Here is a 20,470-nt window from a genome sequence, read left to right on the forward strand (position 1 = left end):
GAACATTTTAGAAGTCTGTCCTTTCAAACAGTTTGGGATTTTGAAGCTTTCTACACCGAGATGCTTCTCGGTCAAGTTGTGCAGTATTCCAAAATCTGAAAACGAAGATATCACTTCCCAACATCTGAAGTACTTCTAGGTATTGTGAAAGCTAGGTCCCAAGAGTTTCCAGTCACAGGTACTCAGCTGGTCCTATGCTGATAACACAGGCATTGGTGCAGAGATAAGACAGTCTTTAGATTGTTTGGGAGAGGTCATGTGCCGGGGGTGGTGTCGTCCCTTTTCTGGTGTCTGAGGGCTCATGCACTTGAGTTTGGTGTGATGGAGTAGCTCTCACAGGCCCTGACTTTGGGTCTACCCGGACTGTCCCCTCCCTACTTACCCCAACCTGTCTGGTGAAGGTGCTCACATTGGTGTCTCCACAGGACCCACCTTCCTAGAGGCTGTATTTAGGATGAAACTAGTCCACTGGCCCTGGGTATGAGGCTGGCTGAGCTACACTTGCAGCAGAGATTTCTTTCCTTCAAATGCTTGTCGTTGTGGTGTCTTCACCCTGTGTAGGTGAAAAGGATCATAGCAGGAAGTACCCAAACCATTGTAGTAGCACCAAAGTGTGTGTGTGTGTGTTCATAGCTGTCCTCAGGCCCACGAGGGGGCTTATGGTGCAGGATGGGTGCTGGGTACTGTGTCATCTCTCCTTGGGCACTGCCCCAGCCTGGCACTTCCTAGGCTGAGTCAATAGCAGTTTGCTATCTCAGAAAGCCCATTTAGGAATTAGTGAAGTGTATGTTCTCTACATCACTGAAGCAGAATCTGTGGAGGAGAATGGCGGGAAGGCAGGTTTTAGCCTAGTATGATGTCAGAGGCCTCCAGTCCAGACTGAACTGCTGTACAGGGGGCAGGGAGGGTCCATGAAAGCTTGAGATCCATGTAGTCATCTCTCTGGCCTGTGGTCCTAGGCTCATACTGCAGCATCTTAGAGACCTGTTGGCTTTGCCCATTCTTTATTGTGACCGCTTTGTTTCTCACACATCTTTCCTGCCTCTCTTTGTGGGATGATTGTATCGGGCCCTGGAGGCTCCGTGCCTGTTCTGTGATAGAATTAGCGGAGGAGTCTATTCAGAGCGCTCTCGGGGGCTTGTCATTGTGAAATAAGGTCGCTTCCCCCTTTAGCACCACTGCCAACTGATAAACACTTGGAAGCAAAGCGCAGGAGGGGTGAAGCTGCTACCTTCAGTCCCAGAACAGCCCTTCCTGTTCTGTGACTGTGGCTGGACCTTGGGCCTCCTGTGGAGGGGAACTGACCAGGTGTGCATTAGGTCCTGGTGCCTGCAGGGAAGTGTTAGAGCTTTGCCGCCTGTTCTCTGGCTTGGAAGAGACCCAAGCAAAACTAGAGCTATCAGAGCCACAGTGGCAGGACAGATACCAGTGCTCTGTCCAAAGGCTGTTCAAGATCACCTGCCTTGTGATCCAGATTATCAGCGCATCACATGATTTTGTGTAGTGGCCTCCTTTTTGGAGTAGGGATGATGGGATCTCCGAGCATCCTCCCTGGCACACACTGGGAAACCTTGGGCCGGCAAGTGCTTTGCAATGTAGTTAGTGTCATCAAGCACCTACTGGCCAGTCCGTCCTTGTTCCTGACTCTTGGAATTTCCCACACCTTTGCTGGTGATTCTAAACTGGTGATGAAGTCTTACTTGTGAAGAGTCAGTGCTAAAACTGGGACAACAAAGCCGGGTGGTGATGGCACTCGCCTTTGTTCCCAGAACTTGGGAGGCAGAGGCAGGTGGATTTCAGTGAGTTTGAGGCCAGCCCAGTCTACAGAGAGCCAAGACTGTTACACAGAGAAGCCCTGTCTTAAAAAAACCAAACAAAAAACCCAAAAATTGGGATAGCAAGTACATTTCGTTGGAGATCTCAGGCTGGAAGGAGGGGTCATTGCCTGGATGAAAGCATTGCAGAGGACCTGTGGGATAGTAAGAGCCCCTGTCAGCACTGGAGCCCCACAATGAATGCTTTAGCCTTTCCATCAAGAGCCTCCGAAGGCAGCCCATATTCCTTAGAAGGCATGCATGCATATGTGTATGTCTGTATGCGTATGCATGTGTATAACTTTTTGAAACAGAGCCTTGCCCAGTAGCTCAGGCTTGAATGAAATTGCCTTTTTAGCCCAAGATGAGCTCTCAAGTTGTGATCCTCTTGCCTCCACTTCCCTGGTGCTGGGATAACAGTCTGTCTCAGCACACTGTGTACCAATGTTCCTCATCTTTAGCAGAATCATTCTTCTTCGTAAATCATGTGATTTTGCTGAAGTCCTTTGTACTTGCCTTTAGGCTGTGTAGATTTTCACAGTTAAAATCCTGGGTCAGCTGTGACTTGCTTTTGGGGGTGTCATTTGCTGAGCATTTTAGGTACCCAGAAGTAAACCAGTTATCTTCATTTTTCATCTTAAAGGAAAATGTATCCTGTACATTAAATGTAACCCAAGAAAATCAAGACATTACACTGAAACTCTAGTCTTTCTTTTTCTCAGGATTTTAATTTTTTTTAATTTTTAAGCTGATATTTTATTTTCAAAATAAAATTTTACTTTATTTTACTTTAAGATAGATGTTAAATTTACATATTGAAATTCTTTTTTATCCCAGCAAAAGTTGATTTAGATACTATTGAATTAATTAAATATGTGGAAATATGTAACTCTTTCTGAACTCTGTCTCATTTCCTTGAGTCAAAAAGCCCCCATAGATCAAATAAGAACTTTTGCAAAATTATCAGGACTTCAATTAGAAATCTAATAGGATGTGTATTCTACAGTGAAAACTAGTTTTATTTGGAAACCAATTTAACACCCAATATTGAACTATTTATTATTGCAGTATTAAACCCATTCTATTTTTATGGTTTAATTATGTAGTTGACCCCTTTAATCTGACTGTCACACTCAACAGAACCAAGCGGAGGATCTTTTTATCACTGCCAGCATTTGAGAAGGCTGACTTCTCTTCGGCGTGTGTGGCTGAGAGAAAGTAGAACAGTGCCAATGGCATTGTGATGAAGTTTAGTTATTTTTGTAGTCTGTGAAATGGATACTTTCAGGTAAAAGATTTTACTGGGAAGAAAGAAAGCTAGAAGTTGAAGTAAATCTTTGTTATCTCTTGTTGCATAATGATGTCCGGTGTCCTCAAAGCTTAGCGACAGAAATGGCCTCTATTCCCCTTCGCATGTCAGTGGGAACTCTGGAACTCTGCTCTGGGATTTAGACTCTTTGTTCTTTACCTGCCTTCAGTCGAGGTGTTTCTGAGGTTGCTGGCATGCTGTACAGGTGGAGTGACCCAGAAAGATGGCTAGAAAGCTGACGTACATCGTGGTGAGGAATAAGCTCAGGCCCTTCCCCCGCTCCTGGCACTGTTTGATCTTTCTGGATTATAGGTCAAATTTTTGACCACAGATGAGCCAGTAGGTGTGGCTTTCATTATGTCCCAACGTAGTTAAACTCCTTGAATTTGGCTATTCATCAAGCTTCTCCTAAGGGGATGCCTTGTACGAGGAAGAGCTCCAGAGAGCCTCTGTAGAGTATAGGGAGAAGTTTTGGCCCAGGAGGTGCTCCAGAGAGCCTCTGTAGAGTTTAGAGAGGAGTCCCAGCTTAGGAAGTGCTCCAGTGAGCCTCCATAGAGTCTAGAGAGGATTCACGGCTCAGGGCATGAAGATGATGTAGTTAGGAGGGTTGGCCTGGAGACCAAATGAGAGCCCAGATCAGCTACTTACTAACACAAGTTGATTGGCAGCTAAGTGAGCAGACAGAACAGATCAAATCCAAGGTCTTACATAGTGTGACACCTGGGATCTTGAGAAGTTCAGTTTTGTAGTGTTAGGGAAGAAGCAAGGAACAGAAAAAGTGGTTTTTGTGTGGTACACAGGGAATTAGAAAACCTGCAAGTTGAAGGTCCTTAGATAGAACTAATTTATAGCATTGCTACCACTAGGAACTAAAAGATAATTATTACTTACTATTTTAAATATTCTATTGGTGATAGTAAATATATTGTTATTTGATACAGAGGAAAACTCTGAAAAGAAGTAAGATTCCATTTTGGGGTTGTTTGATGGCAAATAATCTGTCAGCACTAGTCTTTTTAAACCAGGTAGTTATTGACTAACCAGCAGTGCGTTTTCCTGAGACCTGTCTTGATCTGAGAGTGCAGCATGATGGGCATGAGTGAATTCAAAGGTTAACGTTCGGAAACATTTTAAGTAAGACATAGAGTAAGTTTTGTGTTTGAGCTTGGTGTCCACACCTAAGAAGATTCCTTTTCTGTATGAAAATCTGAAAGCTGAAACACTTGTGGTTTCAGTCATGTGGGTATGAGATTCCTTACCTTTGTCACTATTAAGATAGTGAAGAGCTAGTTCCAGGACAGGCTCCAAAACCACAGAGAAACCCTGTCTCAAAAAACCAAAAAAAAAAAAAAAAAAAAAAAAAGATAGTGAAGTTAACATCAATCAACTTTGAAGTATATGTTGTGGAGGCGTTAGTTTGGATAGTCTCAGTTTTCCTGCCATGTCGTTTTTCCTGATATTGATTTCTTTGGAGACCTGAGACATAATGAAGCAAACATTAAGTATCAAAAGTCAAGCCAGAGTGAAACCTCCTATCTTATTTTATAGCCAGGCCATGTGGCTGAGCTAACGCACTCCTTGCAGACCCTTGTTGCAAGGCACTGGCCCGTGCCAGTAAATAGCATTCTGAGGCTGGAGAGCTGTCTCTAGATCCCGGCCATGCAGGGAGGCCCTTGCTTTCGTTCACATGCTAGTCTTCCGCTAGTACTTTGCCCATCTACTCACAAGGGTTTGCTGCTGAGACGTGCCCGGCCTTCTGTTTCAGTGATGATGGCTGAATGTTCCAGCACCAGAAGTGAGAAATGTCCCATGTAACACACTGCAGTGTGGCGGAACCATGGGGAAAACATAAAAGAAGCTGGCTATGAGGTGACAGTATTACATGATCCTCTTTGTACCAAGTATTAAGTGTGGTCAGTCAAGAAGGAAAATAGATGTGGTCCAGGGTGAGAAGGAAAGAATGCAGAATTGCTTGATGAGCAGAACATTTAGGTTTTTAAGAGCAAAACAGTTCTCAAAATGGATGCTGGTAATGATGTATTTCATCACCCAGTGGTATGATTAATATGGTTAAGGTGATAAATTTCATGTTATGCGTATTTTATCCAATTTAAAATATATAATATAAAAACATGTTTCAACAAAACCTGCCAAAGCCTTTTAAAGAAAAGTCATCCAACAGATTACATTACATTTTACTAATGCTGTACTTAATTTTGTAGGATAGCAGAACATACCAGTGTTGATATTGGCATCTTTTTTACACTTGCTTCTGAAGAAGATGAATGGATCTTAGGATCTGCGGGAAAGCCAAGAGTAGATTTTTTGGCTTGGAATTAGTGCCACCTGCTCAGAAAAGCACTTGAGGAGGGCTCCAATTATATATGTAGCATAGAGGAGAGAGCCAAGTTGGAGGGTTGCTAGTGATTATCTCCCAAAAAGCAGAAGTATGCAGTTAAGCAGCATTCTTAGAGATGATGCACGTCAGAGCTATCTTTCAGCGAGCTAAGACGTTGTGTGCTAAACCCTATGATAAATATATAGTAGAAACTTTTTTTTGGCAGTATCTGGATAGAACAAAGGGCCTAATTCGTGCTATACCAACGTTCTGCCACTGAGCTGTATCTCCAGTTTAAAATTGTGTGTGTGTGTGTGTGTGTGTGTGTGTGTGTGAGAGAGAGAGAGAGAGAGAGAGAGAGAGAGAGACTCTCACATGCATGAACATGCTTGCTGTCTTTTGAGACATGTCCTCTTACCTGAAGCTCACTAATTTGGCTAATGTAGCTTAGCCTGAACTATTTAAGTGAAAAAGAAAGACTTGCATTTTGTTGAAGTTACCTCTTGGAATTTGGAGATGCTTACGAAGGGTGGGAAACTGCCAGAATATAATAATAGGAAGCAGAAACTTGTTGACACAGTTTCTTGGCATTGTATCCGAGGGTGACTTAAATAACATTCTGTAATTTTTATTTTTCAAGCAACACAGTGACTAATTTAATAGCTAGTTATTTAAAAATAATACTTTAACAGTCACCCTCAAGGTAAGATCAATTCTTTCTGCCTTAGGTGGTTGGGGGTTCATTACCCCTGTGTTTTTCTTTAAAGAAATATTTTCCATCAGTTAATAAGGGATTTTACACAGGAGACTTTAACAAATGCGAAGCACAGTGTCTACTGGGCAGGTGAGGGTAGAGACTGCGGAAGGACTAGCCTGACCATAACAATTCCTCTTAATGAATGTTGGACTTAGGGAATACCAGATCCTCACAAATGAAAACATTGAAAGTAAGGAGGCTTCACTCCCCTCTTGCTGGTCTGTCTCCACTGCCCTAAGACACTTTCAGAGACTCTTGTTTCTATTCATGAATCTAGAATAAATACTAGACCCTCCTACCTACTTCCAGCCATTTGGTTGGGAACTTAATAAAGTCTAGATTTGGTTCATAATTATAAGGAATCATGATATATAGATATAGGAATATAATCTTTTCTGTCTGAGTTTCTTCTAGGTTCTAACTCATGGTCACTGGAGCCCTGGAGAATGACATGATTATTGATTAAATAATACTCAGCTAATAATGTGCTAGGCTGAAGATCTTGTGTTAGTGTGCTACGCTGTGTGGCTACATACCATGGATAGGAGTGTGGGAGTGAACTCTTGGGAGAGGCCATGTGCTTTTTGGAAAGGTGTGTTCCTTACAACTGGACACATCTAGTCTTAATTTGTAGCTGGGTACATATTTATCCTCAAAAGATCATGATGCTGGCCCTGCTGCCAGTTTCATAGATTTTTCCATCAAGTTGTTCTCTAAACATTTTTAACATGGATAACATTTTCTCAACTGTGGTTTGCTAAGTGCTGTTTTTAGAGAATCCATGAATATAAATGATGGGTTGGATGAATTTAATTTGAGTGTATTTAATGAAACTTGTAGTGTGCCTTTTTTCCCCTATAAATTTATTTATTTATGGGACTCACTTTCAGCTTAGTCCAGATAAATTAATCCCCAGGAAGCAAATGGCTTTAAGGCACCTATCCCATGAAAAAACATTGGTGTGTGATGTGTTCAGTTTTTTTTTTTTTTTTTTTTTGGTTTGTTGGGGGTTTCTCAATGTAGCCCTTGGTGTCCTGAAACTTGCTCTGTAAACCAAACTTAAATCTCCTTGCTTCTGTCTCCCAAGTGCTGGGATTAAAGGTGTATACCACCACCTTTTAGTCTTTTTGGTTTGATTTTCTAACTATTGTTAATTGTGTAGTCTTTTTTGCAACATGATGGAAAATTTGCAGGTTGCCCATAAATCAGGATCCATAACCGAAAGAGATGGGAAGAATTAGAAAAAAAGAAAACAACAAACACCACCAAACATGTTGGGGACTGTGGACCGCCAGACCCTGAATTTCTTGTAAACAACTCGGCTGCTCTGAGAGGCAGGAGACCTTGGTGGCAGGGGGGTTGGTTCTGAGGAGTCTGTAGCTGAAAGATCCCGAGAGCTGGGTCGTGGCCAGAGCCCTATATAAGCTGACCCTGAGCACAATAAAAGGGACATTCCTTGCATTTTTGTCTCAAGGATGTCCCTGTCTGTATATCTCTGTGTGTATGTTTTTAAGTTTTCAGCTGCGCTCCTGTGGCACACAGCGAGTAGAGCATGGAATAGAACTGGTGTGGTTTTACACAAACACCCTCTGGTTACATGCCTCCTGTACGCCCAGCGTTTCTACGTATTTTGTCAGAATACTTCATTTACCTGTGTGTATCAGTTCACACTCATTAGAGAAATCATCAGTGGATTTGCTAAGCCACCCTACCCTTATACACACACTCATCCCAATGGAACCTCCAGGCCACAGAGAAGGCCACTCTGCAGCCATGTGTTCATCCATCTGAAGTAAGGTGGTCATTGCCTCAGGTTTTCGGGACCACAAGTACCCAATACCCACCTATGTAAACAGTGGGAATCAACAGGTAGCTGCTGGTCTGAGCAAACTGAGCAGTCCTGGAGTTTTAGAGAATACAGAATCTTAATGGTGGGTCTGATGCTGAATAGTTCTCAGATTCTTACTTTACATTGCTTGGGGACACTTTGAGCTCCCTTGATAGATGGCTATAAAATCACTTGAAACTGTATTTTAGCAAACCCTGTTATTATGGGCTGACTAAGAACAAGAGAGAAATTGTAGTTTTAGATTACCCAAGCCTAGAATATCCCACATTTTACTTTAGTTTCCCATGGATCCTCAGCACATCAGCCAGTATGAACAGTGGAACAAAACGTGGATTATGCTCTGGTGGTTAAGTTGCCTTATCAAGTAGTATTAATATTTTACATTAATTATTTTATATTAATGCCATGGAATATTTTTATTTTACACTGGAATAGATACAACTGTTAGCTCTTCAGAGACTTGTGGAAATTAAGGATGGACTGTGGTGTAACAGAGAATAGATTTGGCGTGTGGGAAATCTGAATGCTCAGGTGTGCTGTGTGACTTTGGAGCAGTTGTTTGAGCTCTCTGGGATTCCTCTCCTTAGTGAAAATGGGACAACTGTATACATACCCATACGGCCTGTAAGTTTCCGTCATGGATGACGTTAGTTATTTTAGTAGGAGGACTCTGAAGAAAATCCGACACTGGATTTCTTTCCGCGTGCCATTCCATTTCAGCTATAATTGTGTGATTCTAATTTCTCTGAAGCTTAATGGAGTTTAGCTCTTCATTTTCCTCTCTTCAAAAGTATGAAAGTAGGCAAGAATAATCATAAAGCTGAAAATGAAATTTTGAGCCAAAATAAAAAAATACCCACTAGTTGCAAAATTGCGTAGTATAAAACCATTTATTTTATTCTGAGTCACAATTAAATTGGGCTCAAACATTTTGTACATTAAAAGTACACCCAGATAATTCTAAAAGTATATGATTTTGTTGATTTGAATCCCTGGAATCCCGTATAAAATAGTGTCATTAAAATTCATGCACCAAAGGAACCAGAGAGAAACATGGAAGCTGAGTCTTCATTTTCGTTCAGGCTTGTGCTATGTTCTACTTCATATGTGGCAGAGCATCGCCGAGTGATCCTGGAGCAGCAGACTATATGGAAAGGTTTCTAGGTGACAGTGTGGGGGTGGATCCCTCTTAGCTGTTATTAAAGTAGACATTTTTGGGCTTTCTTTTAGTATTTAAAGCCATATAAAATCTGGGTCAACGTGTACAGGCTGACTAATAAGCCTCATGTACATCATTCGTCATGCATCCCCCCAGAAAGGGGCGTCTGATGGTTGTGGATCTGGCAGAGACCCCAAGTGACATGGTCCTTAGCCATCATCTGTTGCAATCGCAAGCCGTTCCTTAGTTACCAATTGTTCTTCTATCCGTACTTAGATAGTGTGTTCAATGAAGAAGACACCTATGCAGATCCTTCCTTGCTGGGCCCTCCCACTTTCAAGCAAAGATGCGGTCCATTTTTTTTTTTTTTTTTTTTTTTTTTTTTTTTGCTGTTATGGTATCCGACAAAACCAGATGTGGGAGGAAGAGAGAGTTAAAATTTGCAGCCCTGAATCTTCTTGTGAGTTGCCAGATGTCTGGATAAACATTGCTTTGATGATTCATCCAGCTATCCCCAAGTACAGTGAAAGCAGTCACACACACACACACACAAGAGACATGCAGAGCCACTTCCCTCAGGGAGCCTTGGTTTCTCGTCATCGTTTTAAAATGCAGCCTGTTGGTTAGGGCCAGTTTAAGATAATCTTTTCCTTCCTGAAGATGAGGTATGGTATGCCCCAACTCTGACATGGCCTACCCCACAGTCTGGCCACCCATGACATGTAGGGGCGCTCTTGTCTTGAATCCAGCTCACTGTTGCATTTGGGACGTACACTGTTCACTTCCTTTATAACAAGAACTGAGTTCTAGAAGTCCAAGCTCCATTTCCCTTGCCCTGTTCTGCTGTGGTGTGTTAGCCTCCCCGTCCTGCTGCTCCTGGCCCTCTGAGCTGGAGCCTGGTGGTAGCTACAAGGGAGGCTGCATTTGGGGGTGTGAAACCCAGGGTGGCTGTTGAGTGCCCAGAGCAAACCCGTTCAGTTGTTGATTTTTGTTGTTTTCTCAAACCAATGTAAAGCCTGCTACATTAGGTCAGAATAGGCCTCCACCCATCTTTCCCTGCAGCGTTTTAGGAAATGCTTTGCTTTATGTTATTCAGTGAAAACTGGTTTCATCTTTATGCTCTTTGAAATCCCTTTTCTTGTCTATCAGAACGTTTAGTCTATGTCCATTTCCTTTCAGAAATCCCCGAGCTAGACACTGAGAATATCATCCCTGCTTTTCAGAGTCTTGAATTGAAAGCTGCCAGGACTCCATGGCCTAGAAGGGAAATAAAAGGTAATCATGTTTTAAGATGTATTATTAAACTCACATGTAAATCTACGAGTAGTGAATGTGTCTCTCTTGTGTGCTGCGCAGAGTCTTGGTTTCCCTTCTTCATTTTCCCAGTTTCCTTTACTTGCCCTCCTGTTTGCTTCTGCCTTTCTCTGACTTCATTCAGCACACAGGCACGGAGTTCTTTTAGGGTCAACCAGTGATTGAGGCACACACACCGTCACCTTTCCTCTGGCAGTCTGGGTGGCATGGGAGGGGTGGTGAAATGACATCTAAAAGTGGCAGCCCCTGACTCTTTCCCAGTGCTTCTTCTGGTGATGGTCTGAGCATGGGGCTGCAGCTGTCCCGGTACCCACTGTCCTTCCTTCATTGTCGCTGTTGGCCCTGAAACAAATGCTCTCCTGCCCTCTGCATACTGACTTGGGCATTTGCTTACAGTAAGCTTTTTTGAGTTACCTGAGCCTACTTTCTGTTTATATTGAATCTTCATGGTTAGGACTGGTAGAATCCGAATTATGCATGGTAAACACAGCAGCAACAGTACCGCTCCGCAGCCAATGAATATGTGGACATTTCCACTGGACCTGAGACCTGACATGACAGTTGCAAGATGAACATAGTCTCTATCCTTGTCCTGTGTCACAGTTAAAATATGGGTGCACCAAAGTGCCCTATACAATGACTTTCTGACCATTCTACAAGGTATGTGTGAAACATGAATGCATTTCACATGTAGACACAGTCTAGATGTGTGCACAGTTCTTGATAGTCTACTGTTCAGCAGGATGCGGGTAGTGACACTTCATTCTTGGAGCTCTGCCCGTACTGAATTAGCTGGTGTATACAGAAGGCAGTGTCCCAGGCACCCCGTGCATACCTCATGAGGGGGAGCCCTCAGTGATAGTGATAAAACAGGAATGGAGTTATCATGTTTTGTGTGAGGCAGGACTCTGAAGGCTGATGAGAGCCTATCAGTAGGAGGGAAGAAGGGCGACAAGTTCAGTGATCCCATTGTTCGTTCATTTAATAATTGCCTCCGCTTGGCTCACAGAGGTTCATTCATAAAAGCTTTGGCTGTGATTGGCAAGTGGACTGAATAGTTATGTTCTATAGTCCTCAATCCTTCTGTTCTTACCATACTGTCTAAAAGGGCTATAAAAGGGCAGTTATAGTCTTGCGTTTTTATAAGTTTAAACGCAATTAAATATGCATAATTATTCCTTTATTAGATACTTTCTTTTTAAGCATGAAATGTTCTGAAATATTATCGCCTTTATTATATGTTCTTTTCCCAGACTTTAAGGAGCCAACCACCTGAAATTGAACAACACATACACGGCGCATGAATTAAATGCAGCTTACTTAAATTTTGGCTTTCTTTTCTTTGTCCTTTGAAGTGAAAACATAGTCGAGTCTATCGTATTAGAGAATTTTCTAAGCACTCATTGCATAGCATTTGCTTTGTGTGCAGTTGAAATGAATGACATTTCCAGGTAGACAAATTGTATAGAGCCCGGGTGGAGCTCAGAAGTAGAATTTGTGCCCAACATGTGCAAGGCACTGAGCTCCGTCCCTAGCAACACACACACACGACAGACACAGACACATGCATGCATGCACACACACATACACACACACACACGACAGACACAGACACACGCATGCATGCACACACACATGCACACACACACGACAGACACACGCATGCATGCACGCACACATACACACACACGACAGACACAGACACACGCATGCATTCACACACACATGAACACACACACGACAGACACATGCATGTATGCACACGCACATACACACACAAGACAGACACACGCACGTGCACACACACACAGACACACACATGCACACACACATGCACACACACGACAGACACGACAGACACAGACACACGCATGCATGCACGCACACATACACACACACACGACAGACACATACGACAGACACAGACACACGCATGCATGCACACACACATGCACACACACACGACAGACACAGACACATGCATGCATGCACGCACACATACACACACATGACAGACACATACGACAGACACAGACACACGCATGCATTCACACACACATGCACACAGACACATGACACAGACATATGCATGTATGCACACACACATACACACACAAGACAGACACACGCACGTGCACACACAGACACACAGACACACACAGAGCCATGCACAGAGACACGCATGAGGCATAAAGAAAAGAACATATAATTATATCCTTTGCTATGTGTCTCATAGATTAGCAGCAGCTCCATCTGAGGCCTTTCTTTGTCTCTGTGCCGGCATTGCGTATGCACAGCGCAAATGAGAACTGTATTGAAGATGCTCCAAGGGGACTCAGTGAATGGAGAACCCATTGCTAAGATCCCGAGGGCATGATGACTTTCAGAGGTGCTTCTGCTAGCCCTGTGAACGGGAACTGTGAAGGAAGTCATGCCCCTGGGAGGATGTGTGCATTTGAACACAGCAGTGTCGGTTCTGTCTGACGTTTGCGATGCTGCTGGCTGGAGTCTGCTTGCTTTCCTTCTGCCGGCTAGTCTCCCTGCTGCCCTCTCCCCCCCTTTATCTCCACTTGCCTGCTCTCCATCCTTCTAGGCCTTGCTCTGAGAACCCTGCTGTCCCAGCACTCCTTGTCTCTTAAGAGGATAGGCTGATGAGAGTCCTACCCAAGCGTGATAGCTAACCTGAGCAATGATACCCTTTGCTGCCATGTCCGCTGCCGTGGCCACTGCTCCAGTAGGCCTGCCTCGCCTGTGCCTGGGGAAGGGGCTCCTGGCTCTGTGGGGATCCCTGACGGTGCCTCTCAGACTCAACTCTCTGAGGTGGTTTCAATGGTGCCCTTGGCTCCACCTTTTCTCAGCTGGCTTTGGAAAAAAGCGTTCCGCCTCTATTCATATTGGTGTTTTACAGCAGAGAGCAGTATTATGGTTGCATTTTTACAAATCTCTCTGTATTTTGCCAGGAAGGACCAGGCTCTGGCAGGAGTTGTATGTTCTGTTTGAAATGAAGACTCACTAACCTTAAGGGATCTCATGAGCCCCTGCGATAGAAATCTAAACCTGGACTTGCAAACTGCTCTTCTCAGTGGTAGACACCAGCCTCTTTTCATGAGGATTTTTAAAGGAAATTTGCATTTATTGCTTCATTATTATTAGAACGCGGTCCAGAGATGGAGGAAGTTGTGTGAGGAGAATTCTTAGTGCTTGTGAGAACACTCCAAGAAAACAAGAGTCTTGTGACCTCAGTTTCTTCAAAACACGGAGTTGTTCTTGGAACATGACCCGTTCTTGGAATGGGTCCTCCCAGATTGTAGCAGACAGGGGTGAGTTCATTCAGATTGCTCATTGCTGTTTGCTGTTATTACCCAATTAAATCTTTAAAATATCCTTTACAGGCCTCTATGGAAAACACTTTGGCACATGTGGCTTGTCCTTGTGAGGCTGTGCAGCTTGGACTCATGGGAACTTCACTCCTCTGACCTTTCCTAAGCCTCAGAGTAGAAACTGTCTCTGAATAAAGCTGGCCATTGCATGAGGCTTTGGTCCACCTCATTTATTGATGGGCTCCATCCTCCCAGGTCCCTCACCTCTAGAGTGACGAAACATACATGGTTGCATGTGATAGGTTCTGGTGTGTCCTATGAGTAAGCAAGTGAGGAAAATGTAAGTTCTTCTTAACATTTGGAGTAAACAAAGTGAAAGTTTCTGAAAAGGGGGAAATTACAGTGTCATTCTGTGGGTAGTAAAGACAGCCCCCTTCCCCTAACACCTAAATGGACCCTGCCCAGACAGTATAATGTTCTTATGAAATATCCCCAGGGCCTAGTCCCTGGCTGATGATGCTGTTAAGGGGAGGTTAGATCATGAGGTGCTAATTTCATCAATCCACGAGTTCATACCCAGTGGATTACTAGAAGGAAGAGTCTCGTGGGATGGACAGGATGAGCTGGTGTTTGTGAGCACTCACAGATTTCCCAGGGGACCCAAGCTTGGTTCCCAGCACCTATATCAGGCGTCTCACAACAGCTTGTAATTCCAGTTCCAGAGGTTCTGACATCTTCTGGCCCCTGCAGGTACCCACACATAAAACATGCACTTAAAAAGACAGGCACACATAGACAGAAGTCTTGAAAAAATTCTTAAAAAAAGAGAAGATAAGAAGGTAGAGCCTGGTTGGAGGAAGTGAGCCACTGGGGTCAAAGCCTTCAATGGACATACTTTTTCCATAGCCCTTCCTTGCTCTCAGATCTCTTGTTGTATCACTGTGATATTTTTGCCTTGTCACAGGCCTTAGAACAGTTGGCCTGCTGAGCAAACACTGAGTAAACACAATGCCTTCTACGCTGTTTTTATGAGGCATTCTGTCACAAGGAGGAAATGCTCCAAGGGACCTTTAATTTCACTTCTCATATCAATCTAACCTGTGTATCGTCAGATCAAACTGAGCATGGCTACATTTTACTATCAAGTTCCTTGAACTTTGCAACTGGTAAGGGTTTGTGTTCTCTTCTCTGAGTGTGCTCGTGTCTTTAAACTTCTAGAATACAACCCTAGATTGTCCTGAAATGAATTTTGGGATTGGTGTCTGATTATCATGGTTCCCTTTAGCGAGTGGATGTTGGTTCAAGAGCCCCTAGTGGACTGCTTGAGGTGGTAGATGATAAGGAACCCTGCATTCACAGTTCTGTCCTAAGCATATATCCCTCTGGCAAAGCATTAACTTATAAAATAGTTACATCAAGAGATCACTGACGTAGCTGATACTGTGATAAGAACAGCTATAACAATATCACAGTACATGTTTTCACTTTGAAGTCATTATTAAGTAAAAAAAAGATTTGTTAGAGCATAGGCACTGAGCTACCTGGGCAGCCACCTGGTAACCAAGAGGCCCCGATTAGTAAGTGACTAACAGATGCTCTGACTATGCCACGGAGATAGCTCAAAGGCCGATCAGTTCCTGTTGAAATGACAGCATAGGAATTCATGACCCTCCTCAGAGTCATGTGTGATCTAAACAATTGAGGCAGATGAATGTCTGAACTTTCCCACTTAATATTTTTTTTTTTTTTTTTTGCAATGACTGACTACCTGCCACTGAAATTGTGGGAAAAGAAACGTAGCCATGGCTGGGGCACTACGGTCTGCCTTTATTATGTTTGGTAGGATGCAATAACCTGAAGGTATGTTTTGATTTTCCTGCCCCCCTCCTTTTTTTTTGGAGGCCTTGATTTCTTCATCAATCTTTTAAATATTACTGTCATAAAGCCATGGTGTGTTACATTTTTTTTTCAACATAGTCTGTGATGTAGGTTGACTAACCATCAGCAGAAGTTCTCAGATTCTTCCTGTTATATAGGACTCCCTTTCTAAACAAAACAACAAAAAATGCACCTTTAGTTTTCCTCAGCCATTCGTACTCAGATGTATGCTTCTGGCTTCCTTCTTGCTTATATTGCAGATTTAAACCTTTTTTGATTTATAGGCACATGCCAGGTATAAATGGTACATGTGCTTTTATATGGAATGTTACGTGCAAGCTGTTTATAGACTTAGTGGAGTCTCTTTCCGGTGAGCACTGTTGCAAGTGTTCTGACTTGATTCCTCAGTTCTTCGGAATTGGAAAGCTGCCATTTCTTCCCATTGTTGCCAAGGCCACCAAGCCTGGGCTTCTTCATTGTCCCTCTGTTCTCTGCCCAATGCAGAGTACCTCTGATTTCAGAGGGCTTTAGTTTCTTTAGTGTTTGTCACTAGACAGATAGGCATCGCTACAGCACAGCCCAGGCAGGGACTGTCCAGGCTGCAATTCAGGGTATATTAGATCAAATGAATTCTTGATTCTTCTGCTCAGTAGCCCATCCAATGTATGTGTACTATCAAAAGATAACCATACCCGTTAAGAGACACGTCAGCCTTCTCTCACTGGGAGAGGGTTGGTGATGTGGAAATGTACCTTGGCCCCTTTTGGCTTAAGCACTAAGTCGGTTGATACTCATTGTGGACCTGGTGACAGTTGCCATCATCTCTGGTCGACAGCCTCGGGGGCATTGTTCTTGACTGCTTTCTGCTCAGAACTGTGTCATTAAAAGTCTTGAAATGTTTAAGGCGGAGAGGTACTGTTTTTAACACCAAGTGAGAAGATTGCCATCGTTTTGCTGTTGCCTGCCTTCAGTGTATTTATAAGAGTGTAGTGGGGATGTCGTTTTCTAGGTTTGTCTTCTTAGCATAGGTACTCTTAGCGTAAGTACTCTTCACTTAATTTTTTTTTTTTTTTTTTTTTTTTGGATTTTTCGAGACAGGGTTTCTCCGTAGCTTTTTGGTTCCTGTCCTGGAACTAGCTCTTATAGACCAGGCTGGCCTCAAACTCACAGAGATACGCCTATCACCTAATTTAAACAGTTATGGAAGTGACTGGTGCATCGAGTCACATATGAAAGGAACCAGCCCCTGCCCCCGCCCCACACCTGTCAGAGTGGGAGGAGCTTCATGCTTAGCTTTTAGGAGTTCCTGAGTGGAACTCCCTACAGGTGTGTGCCCAGCAGCCATAGCAGCCTGATGAAAACCCTTGACTTTACATTTAAGAAGCCCATAACTAATCTGCTGGAGTTGTTCTCCTGTGCTGTCTGTAACTCTACATTGAATGCCCACAACCTGTTTACACATTGTTTCTGAGAGACTCACATGAGTACGCTTGACAAAGAGCCCCTGTTGGCCCTTCTGAGTATTTCCCATCCACAGTGTCATATGCTTAGATTCAGGCAGGGGTTGAGGTGACCTGGACTGACAGTTGGTACACACACACACACACACACACACATGCACGCACGCACGCACGCACGCACACACGCACGCATGCACATACACCTCTCTGGCTGCCCCTTATCCTGATCGTCCCTTCCAGAGCTGCCTGGGCTGAGTCCTGCTGACCACACAGTTGTCTGTGAGCTGGAATGTGGTGCCCATGGAGTCGGGTCCCTCATGTGAACCTGCCATGCCCAGTCGTCGTGTGAATGTTGCCTGGAGAGGCAGCACAGAGGTGGGCCTGAAGTTTGTGGGGTCTGTGCTGAGGGCCACAAAAGCCTTTGTCTCTGGTTTGGTTTCCTGTTCTTTCTATCTCAATTTCATATGCCACACGCATGTGACATGTCTTACGGTTGTAAATTCTCCTAGATTTACCTGGCCTTGAAATTCAATCTCGCCCTTTCTTGTAGGGTTAAGCCCAGCCTTAGGGGGCATGTTCGCCTCGGGGTAAAGTTGTGGGAGTGATTTCTTTCTAATCTGTTGCTTTCATTGGTTAATTAATAAAGAAACTTACTAGGCCCATTTGATAGGCCAACCCTTAGGTGGGTGGAGTAAACAGAACAGAATGCTGGGAGAAAGAAGCTGAGTCAGGGAGTCACCATGGTTCTCCCACTCCAGACAGATGCAGGTTAAGATCTTTCCTGGTAAGCCAGCTCGTGGGCTACACAGATTATTAAAAATGGGTTAAGAGACTAAAACTAATGGGCCAGGCAATGTTTAAAAGAATACAGTTTCCGTGTAATTATTTCGGGTATAAGCTAGCCATGTGGGCGGCCGGCCCGCCACTCATACTACAACACTTTCTGATCGCTCTACCGAGCAGCCAGGTAAGACGTTGCTTCTGTGATGAGGCTGTATTGGGCTGACCCCTCTGGGCAGGGGAAGGACCACAGAAATTCCTTTGCTGGCTCTGGTGTGTTCTTTGATGACTTAAGTCCCTAGAGGCAGCTGGCCTCCCTTTGAAGGTCACAGATCCACTTGCTGAGCCCCCCCCCCTTTCTTCTTTCTCAGAGTTTATTATTGTGGGCATGAATAATTCTGGGCCAAGAGTGAAGTCAGCCCAGCCTGCGATGTGACTCCTGCTCAAACAGCCAGCGGAGGGCGAAGGCACCTTCCTCCTCTCTAAGCAGCTCATTTACTGGTACTTGAAGTGTGGTCACAGAGAGGACTGTGTCAGTGACCTGTATGCAGGGCAGCTGTCCCCAAGGTTGCTTTGTGACTTCTGTGTGACTCCACAGTAGACACGAGGATTCACGTATGAGCCCCCCACCCATCACTGGTCCTGGAAGAGGAAGAAACCCAACTTCTCTAAAGCCATCTGAGCAGCAAGACTGTGTGCAATGACTAGGTAGGACTTCAGGCAATAGTTAGTACCAGTTTTCTCCCATGTTTTCCTCACAGAACTAGAGATTAAACCTGGGACCTTGTGTATGTGAGGCAAGCCTTCTGTCACTGAGCTAAGCTTCCACCTCCACTTTCCACATCCTTGTAAGTATTAAACCCGAGTTAATTGAATTAACTGGGAATTGAAATCTTTTTTGCTAAATTTATATTTCATTTTTTTTTAATTTGAAAATCTAGAACATACTAGGATGCGTGGAAAATTAATTATAACCAGTCAGAACCACACACACACACACACACACACACACACACAGTTTTCAATGAGGCGGAATTTAGGATATTTCTCCTTTCTTTGCTATCCTTGCTTCAGAAGTCTTGTTGACATGATATTCTGTCATAAACTATATTGATATGTCAATATATATTGACATAAACTATATTGATAAATGATGTGTTGTCCCCTTGAAGTCCATTTAGGAAAGGGAGGTTTATTTTATTTGGGTAAAAAGCTCTCCCTGTGGCTCAGACTGATCTGTCCTTCCCTGCCAGTCCCTCTGGGCCTTCTCATTGGCTGAGGATGACATGTCATTCCCCATGCCAATTCCAATGAATCGTCTTGCTGGCTCAGGCGTGTCACAGTAATTTAACCACACATTTATGCAAGTGAGCTTAAATGCAAGAGACACACACACCCTCTCCATCCAGAATGTGGTGCTCCTCACTTTCCTCTGCCTTCTCCATTTTTGTGGTTCAGTATGATCAACGATTAGGCATCATTCATGGGTGATGGCGCTCTTCCTACCGGCTTGTTGTGATGATCTCATATCCCCCTCCCATGGGCAGATTTGTCATTGTTTTATATTGTGCCTGTTTGTGGTCAGCCACAATCAAAGAAAACCAGAGCAGGCGATGAGTCCTATTACCAGTTAGGTAAGACAGTTAGGGCATTCTTCTGGATAAAGTCCACTGGTAGTATTGGCCACAATGTCACCAACTTGCTACACTATTTTGTGTGACATTGACTGGCAGAGGAGGCTTTGAGGTCAACAGCATTTTGTGGCATTAGTCATCTAGTAAATAAGGACTTTGCCTAAACCAGTGTGCCTGTATCCTCTCCTCTTTCCCTTTCAGCTGTAGGATTTGGTACTGCCATCTGCTAGGAAGAGCGCTCAGCACTGAAAGTCGGCTGCTCTGTTTTCTATGTGATGTGCAGTGGCCAGGCTCCCCAACTCCTCTGGCCCCACCTTCTTCCTGCCTTCCTGCTAAGAGGACAGCTAGGGCAGGACCACTGGACCAAGCTCTCCTTTCCCCTCTTTCTGACTTCCACACACCCTGTACAGTGAATTGCACTGACTGGGTTTACGATGAACAAGTTCTACACTTGTAGATGTTAACTAACTTGAAACACGGCATGCAGCTTTTCAGGAAGCTGCTGCAGTAACGAGGGCTGCACACACAGCAGTGCCATCCACGGGGACCCATTTGTTCTGCACTTGATCCTTGTTCAGATGGCTTTACACAGTGTGACCCTTAGTTTCCCTGGACTCCTTTATATGCTTGTTTTAATTTTGCCCAGTGGGATCCTCTTATCAGACTGCTTAGAAGTGGGGAGCTAGGGCTGGTAGTTAGTTAGCTCAGTGACTAGAGGCACTTACGTCCAAGCCTGGCAACCTGAGTTCAACTCCCAGGATCCCCACATGGTGGAAGGAGAGAACCAGTTTTCCCCAATTTCTCCTTTGATATCCACATATGGATCTACAAAACACACATACACACACACGCTCAAAC

The 20,470-nt window shown here is 44.0% G+C and overlaps 1 protein-coding gene across 3 annotated transcripts in view; it reads left to right on the forward strand.

Annotated features, from left to right (window-relative positions):
- Fam110b (family with sequence similarity 110 member B) overlaps nt 1–20,470 on the forward strand; it is a 129,156-nt gene that overhangs the window by 17,883 nt on the left and 90,803 nt on the right. For 2 of the 3 annotated variants that reach the window (XM_041657833.1, XM_041657830.1), the window contains exon 2: nt 10,406–10,501. The exons of the other annotated variant lie outside the window; for it this stretch is intronic. The gene's annotated coding sequence lies outside the window, so the exon portion shown is untranslated. The remainder of the gene's footprint in view (nt 1–10,405; nt 10,502–20,470) is intronic. 3 annotated transcript variants of the gene reach the window in all.

Source organism: Microtus oregoni, unplaced genomic scaffold (assembly GCF_018167655.1).
Source record: "Microtus oregoni isolate MIOR12 unplaced genomic scaffold, Mior012 000008F_ref0000371, whole genome shotgun sequence".
Lineage (NCBI taxonomy): Eukaryota > Metazoa > Chordata > Mammalia > Rodentia > Cricetidae > Microtus > Microtus oregoni.